Source organism: Pygoscelis adeliae, unplaced genomic scaffold (genome assembly GCF_000699105.1).
Source record: "Pygoscelis adeliae isolate BGI_AS28 unplaced genomic scaffold, ASM69910v1 Scaffold282, whole genome shotgun sequence".
NCBI lineage: Eukaryota > Metazoa > Chordata > Aves > Sphenisciformes > Spheniscidae > Pygoscelis > Pygoscelis adeliae.
The window spans coordinates 2380116-2387364 of NW_008824352.1; the positions used below are offsets into that span (position 1 = coordinate 2380116).

The window sequence follows — 7249 nt, forward strand, 5'->3', positions numbered from 1 at the left end:
GCTGTGTCCCCTCCCAGCTTCTTGTGCCCCCCCCAGCCTGCTCGCGGGTGGAGTGGGGTGAGAGGCAGAAAAGGCCTTGACTGTGTGTCAGCACTGCTCAGCAGTAACGAAAACATCCCTGTGTTATCAACACTTTTCAGCAAAAATCCAAAACACAGCCCCATACTAGCTGCTAGGAAGAACATTAACTCTACCCCAGCCAAAGCCTGATGAGAAGCTATAGAGCTAAAAAGCCTCTGGGTTTTCCTTTTACAAGGAGAAAAACAAAGACCAAAACCAGTAGCTTTTCAGGAAGCCAAATCAAACCAACATGTATCTCACTCCACATGTTTCTTGCTGGCTTCTACTTTTAAGAACCAAAAAATAGAAACACTCAAGGCAAGAGAGAACAAAACCACAAGACACAGTTACTTTCCATCTTCCCTGTACTCATACAGGGGCAGACACGCCAGTCTTGATAAACCCACCAGTAATGGATACTCTCTCTAGTAGTTGCTTGTCAGACACACAAAAAGCAAAAAAATAATTAAGGTTTATGAGGAGAAACTGTTATTTAAACATATAAAGAATACATATGGAAAATTAGGGGGGGGGGGAATTGAAGGAATATGCATTTCTCAGAGAAGAGTCTTAATAAGCAATAGCAACACGTTTTTACCCTTCACCAGATGTAATGCAAGCAGGTATTCCCAAAATGATACATATATCCATTGTCTGCTACTCTCCAGAAAAGTAGCTATGGCTGCCCAAGCATACTTCTCTCCACTAACCCCTCACCTAGCATTACAAACACTAAAACAAATCCTGCCACACTGATAGAAAAGAATGTAACTCCTGAGAACTCCAAAATACAGCCAGATGCTAGTTTGTGTGGGCTCATCCTTACACACCACTGAAGATTTGCTGCTCCCTAGGGGAAAGAAGCTCAGCTCCTGCTAGATCCCCATGGGCCACTTTTGATATTTGGGGAAAAAAAAGTTATTCTAGTAGAGAACAAAAGCACGCATTTCATTACAAAGCTGGAACAAGAAGGAACATAACAAAATATACCGTTAAAAAAAACCCAAACAAACCAACCTAACAAAGCTAGCCTGCTTCTTGGCTGTTGCAGCTTTCACCCCTCAGCTTCTTTGCCTTCTGGGCCAAGACACAATTTCAGCATATTTAACTCTGCCCAAATATTGGCCTCCTGACAAAGGACAGAAGTTGGTTCTTTCCAAACTGTACAGATTAATACTCACAAGCTGCTAAGTGCAAATGAATCTTTTTAAATAAGTCTTGGCTAAAAAATCTGCGTTATTTTTCCTACAATTTGGTTCAGTGATCTCGTGTTTCAGAGGAAATTAAGTCTGATGGTTCTTAGCTAACCTAGCATAGAAACTCTGTTGGGATGCAAACCTACCACCGCTGGTTCTTCTGATTTTCTGTAACACATCCACCCTAGTTGCAGAGCACACAGGGTTAGGAGATTTTCACCTTCACCCTCCCGCGTCTGTTCATAGCTGACCTACACAATCCTTTTAGGATGATCTATTTTCTTTGTTATGATATGTCATTGATCATCTTAAAATTATACAAATACTCTACAAGCAACAATTTTCAGCTCCTTCCAACCACTAGACTGCTCACGCGCAGCGGAAACGCAACAAGCTTAACAGCAAGGGTGCTCAGACTGTGTGACACACTTCAGATACATGCAACTATTTTTTTAAAGGAAATATTTTCACCAGCCATAGCCCAAGATAAATAGAAGCAAAGGATCTGGGAGTTCTTTTCACAAAAACATTGCCAGTTCTTCACCATCTGCATCTGATGCATGTGGACTATTGTCGTGGTTTAACCCCAGTCGGCAACTGAGCACCACACAGCCGCTCGCTCACCCTAGCCCCGGTGGGAAGGGGAAGAGAATCGGAGGAGCAAAAGTAAGAAAGCTTGTGGGTTGAGATAAGAACAGTTTAATGATTGAAGTAAAATAAAATAATAATAAATTGTAATGAAAAGGAAAACAACAAAAAAGAGAGAGAGGAACAAAGCCAAGGAAAAACAAGCAATGCAATTGCTCACCACCAGCCAACCGATGCCCAGCCAGTCCCCGAGCAGCAGTCACTGCCCCCTTGGCCAACTCCCCCCAGTTTATGCACTGAGCATGACGTCCCATGGTATGGAATATCCCTTTGGCCAGTTTGGGTCAGCTGTCCTGGCTGTGCCCCCTCCCAGCTTCTTGTGCACCTCCTCACTGGCAGAGCATGGGAAGCTGAAAAGTCCTTGACTTAGTATAAACACTGCTTAGCAACAACTAAAACATCAGTGTGTTATCACATTATTCTCATGCTAAATCCAAAACACAGCACTATGCCAGCTATGAGGAAGAAAATTAACTCTATCCCAGCCGAAACCGGACAATTATGAATCAACCTGGTACCTCTGCGGAGGACCAGCCTGTTCTGAAACACAAACACTGCTGCACAACACCAAGCAAAAGCAGCTCCAGACGTTCAGAGCCAGCTCAATCCAAAGCAAAGAGGCAGATCTGGCAGAGTTTAACTCTGCGTACAGCCTACACCAAAAACAAGAGGGTGAAGCTTCCCGACATCAGGAACAGGAAGGAGAGACAATATGGAGATACCAGAGAGCATTTAGTCAACTCAAACCCATCTGGGTTTCTCTCTTCTGGCTTACTGTCAGCTCTCCCAGACAGAAGTTGGCTCCCTTGGAGGTACAAACCTGGACTCATCGGCTAGAGCGCAGTGTCATGTACATATGCATGGCCAGCTCTTAAGTAAGACTGAACCCAGGCTATTAACACACACACACACACACCCCCCAAATGAATAAAAATAACTCTCAAGGACAGCAGAGTAGCCCTGAAGAAGCCTTAACGTACTAGGAAGGCTCTGCACCTCTCCCCTCCACACATACTCCCTGAAGTATCTCTGTGGCCTTTTTTCCCCAGCCTCTTATCTGGAGCAGCAGAGTGGCTGATTCAGGAAAAGTGCACATCACGATTAAAGTCAACCTTCTTGCTCCTTTGCACACTAAAAATTGTGTTTATCTCCCTAACCTTAAGCTATATCGCTTTCTAGTCCGAGACACCAGGAACACAGACATGGCACCCACTGGTTTCAGCCGAGGAGCAGGTTCCCTGGTAAGCATGCTCTTGCCATTCACGCCCGACACCATTACAAGCACAGCAACAGTGACCCATTAAACACAGCAGCTGGGATGTTTGCTGTCGCCATTTCAATCCAACTCCCACCACAGGGATTTCACTCACAGCAGCAGAATCAACAAGACACAGCACCAAGTGTTTCACATTAGGGCTTACCCCAACAAAACACACCAGCAACGCTACTTACGGCACCACATCCCACTCTAATTAATGAAATGATTCGTGGAAACATGCCACTCAGAAATACAGTCTCACTGTAAACCAACACACTGCCCCAAATCCCTACTGTAGTGCTCACTGATTTAAGCTTTCATTTTTTTTCTCCGAAGGCAGCCGAGCAGAAGGTCAGCAACCAAAGGCAGTCGGGAAAGAGAACAAGGGCCCCTAGCAAACAAAGCTCCGAGGGGAAACACCTGGTGCTCAGCACACCCGATAGCACTGAGACAGCACAAAGTCACACAGAACCAGCAGCATTTTGCTGGGGGCAGGGGGGCATGGTTCATTACACAGCTGCAATACCACCCTTAAAACCAGTAATAATTAATTCCCATTTTTCTAGGTACTTTTATGATACTCAGCAACATGCGATGACTTTTTAGCCAGCCTAGATGGCAACCACCTCTGGTACTCTTAAGAACCACTAAAAAAGTAAAACACGATTCCAGCAACTGTTATTTGAAAAGCACCTCTAATTTCTCTCATTCATAAGTCTGCATAATCCTGTTTGCAAAGAGATATTTAAATTTGATTTTCACTATTTCTAAAGATTACAATATAGACCAACATATTGTCGTAGTTTAACCTCAGTCGGCAACTGAACACCACAGCCACTCACTCACCGTCCGCCCTGCCCGCCATGGGATGGGGGAGAGAACTGGAAGAGTAGAAGTGAGAAAAACTTGTGGGTTGAGATAAAAACAGTTTAATAATTGAAATAAAATAACAACAACAATAATAATAATAGTACACAAAGCAAGTGATGCACAGTGCAATTGCTCACCACCCACCGACCGATGCCCAGCCAGTCCCCGAGCAGCGGCCCCCCCGGCCAGCTTCCCCCAGTTTATGTACTGAGCATGACGTCCCATGGTATGGAATGTCCCTTTGGCCAGTTTGGCTGTGCCCCCTCCCAGCGTCTTGTGCACCTGCAGCCTTCTCAGTCGGCAGAGCATGGGAAGCTGAAAAGTCCTTGACTAGTGTAAGCATTACCTAGCAACAACTAAAACATCGGTGTTATCAACATTGTTCTCATCCTAAATCCAAAGCACAGCACTGCACCAGCTACTAGGAAGAAAATTAACTCTATCCCTCGGCAGGGCAGGACACATATAATCACGAAATTTTACATAAAGTGAAAATGCAGTATCTAACTATATACCTCACAGGCAATTACATAAAAGTGAATGCATTACCTGGTTTGGAGTAGTTAGGAAACCATTAACATAAAATTCCATTTCTGTATTAAGGCCAGACAGACTCAGGGAACAATTCACTTAGTTTTTAAGTATGCAGTGTCCTACTGCAACACCTAGGCATTCGTGAATTACAGTGAAACCATGTACACAAAATGAAATATTAATCACAGCAGTCCTGACCATCTGGTAATTTCTGTCTTTACCAGCGTTAATTATATTTACTTAGTCAACATGACTATCATGTTAAATAACAATTACTTTCGTTCTGTGTGTCCATCAACACTTACATGTAATATTTGAGAATTGAATTAGTCTAAACTCTACTATTTACTAAACTCAATTCTAATTGTAACAAAATTGGTGCTGGCACTTTTTCCAGAGTGAGAAATTGTTGTCCTCGCTAGTGCAAGCTGGTCCTTTGGATCTGTCCTGGTTTCGGCAGGGATAGAGTTAATTTCCCTCCTAGTAGCTGGTGCAGTGCTGTGTTTTGGATTTAGTATGAGAATAATGTTGATAACACACCGATGTTTTGGTTGTTGCTAAGCAGTGCTTACACTAGTCAAGGACTTTTCAGCTTCCCATGCTCTGCCGACTGAGCAGGCTGGAGGTGCACAAGACGCTGGGAGGGGGCACAGCCAAACTGGCCAGAGGGACATTCCATACCATGGGACGTCATGCTCAGTACATAAACTGGGGAAAGCTGGCTGGGGGGGCCGCTGCTCGGGGACTGGCTGGGCATCGGTTGGCAGGTGGGGAGAAACTGAATTGTGCATCACTTGCTTTGTGTATTATTATTATTATTACTATTTTATTTTACTTCAATTATTAAACTGTTCTTATCTCAACCCATGAGTTTTCTCACTTTTACTCTCCCGATTCTCTCCCCCATCCCACTTGGGGGGCAGTGAGCAAGCGGCTGCGTGGTGCTCAGTCACCGGCTGAGGTTAAACCACGACAGGATTTGTGTGTCACGCTGCACTGGTCACAGGTAACAAAAGGCTCAAATCGATTTAAGGGCCAACAAAACCCCTTTTAGCTCCTCCGGAGTTCCCACAAAGAGCTAAACTGACACTAAACACCCAGTAGTGTTTTAACACCATGAAAAAAAAAACCCAACACCCAATTAGTATACAGCTGGTACCTGAAGCGCACACCTTTGCACAGTAGCTTCATGCAGTGAACTGCCCTGTGTCTGCACCGGTGTGCTCCTGCCCACCACCGCGTGCATCAGGGCACTCCACAAAACCTGGGAAACTAATCACCCCATCACTCTTCAGCAGTAATCAGTCCCCTCTGTTTGGTCACTTAATTCCCTCTGCATCTCTCTCCCTTGGTCCTATTATTGTACTTAACCAAATGAACCAGAACACCGATTTCCATGGAATCAATTACACATGTTCTTCCTTGAATTAAAGCATTTATGTCAATCCTATTAGAAGTCTCTCTCCACCCAGGATCTGAGACCAGAGATAAAAGTCAATTCCATAAGCAAGAGCTTGGGAACGTGTCAGTAACTTTTTGTCAGAAAATTACAAATTCACAGTCTTTCCAGAGGAACGTGAGTTTTGACCAAAGTTTTATGAAAAGGTTCTCATGTCCTGATGGGTAAGACAAAGGACTGCTGCTAGCCTCTTACCAGGTCGTATAGGGGACAAACTTTTACGCCATCTAATTTACCTAATGGATTTACAAGCCTTTCTTTTTGTTCTTTTTTTTTTAAATATGTTTTATAGGGTTTTGTTATTTTAATTGCAGAGTTAAAGTTAGACAAGCAGAAACAAATATTAGGTATATTTAAAAACATAGCCTAAAAGTTGCTCCTTACTGTGAGATATTAACCCAAAGATTTGTGCACACTGACAACAACTCAGCTATGCGATTAGCTTACAGGGGGATGGTTGCACTCATTAAACAGTCACCACGCGGATGTTTCTCTCAAGCAACTTGCACACCAAACCTTTGGCAAAAGAAGCCTGCAAATAAAAAACTAGAAACACAACAGGCGATACCCAAAACATCGTGATGATTAAAAACAGTGTCATGAATCCAAGAGAGGCAGGTAACGTTACACATCCAGACGGGTGTACAATTTTACGTCGACCTCCCTTAAACATCAGGTTGACAGACTTCTCTAACAATTCTTCGCTGCCAGCTAGGGAAGTTCTTTGCTGCTGGCCGCATTGCTGCACATAAACCCACCTCTTCCCCAACCCCTGCCTCAAGCAACCACCCTGCAGAAGCGCACTCCCGGGTCCCTCCGCCGAGCTCTCCTGCCCTAAGGCTCTTCCCCAGGCAATCTGCTCCCCTGGACAGCTGACAGGAGCGCAGATTTGCCACCGGCAGGGTGGAACTGAAGCGCTAGACTCAATTCACAGTTAAGCCGCCTGGTATATAGAAAGCGGAAAGACACCTAGACGCCTCTAGATTTTAAGAAAAAACAAACAAACAAACAAACAAATAAAAGTCATCCTGCTTACTATAGGCAGCTGGGCGCACTCCTCACCTGAGCTGCCTGGGCACTACCTGCCCAGCGCCTGGGCACTGGCCTACACAGGTCGGTACTGTCCCAGGGGAGGGGCTCAGCCCTCATCCCGCGCTCACAGCCCCAGATGCGCACCCTCCCCCTCCTCCCTGAGGGGTGCCCGGCCCCGCGATGGGACGAGGA

General features: G+C 44.9%; 1 protein-coding gene across 1 annotated transcript in view; it reads right to left on the minus strand.

The window, feature by feature from the left end:
* The window catches only part of GTF2I (general transcription factor IIi), an 80093-nt gene extending 72930 nt beyond the window's left edge, over positions 1-7163 (minus strand). Inside the window, exon 1 of the mRNA XM_009319308.1 lies at positions 7088-7163. The gene's annotated coding sequence lies outside the window, so the exon portion shown is untranslated. The remainder of the gene's footprint in view (positions 1-7087) is intronic.
* Between the last annotated feature and the right edge of the window lie 86 nt (positions 7164-7249).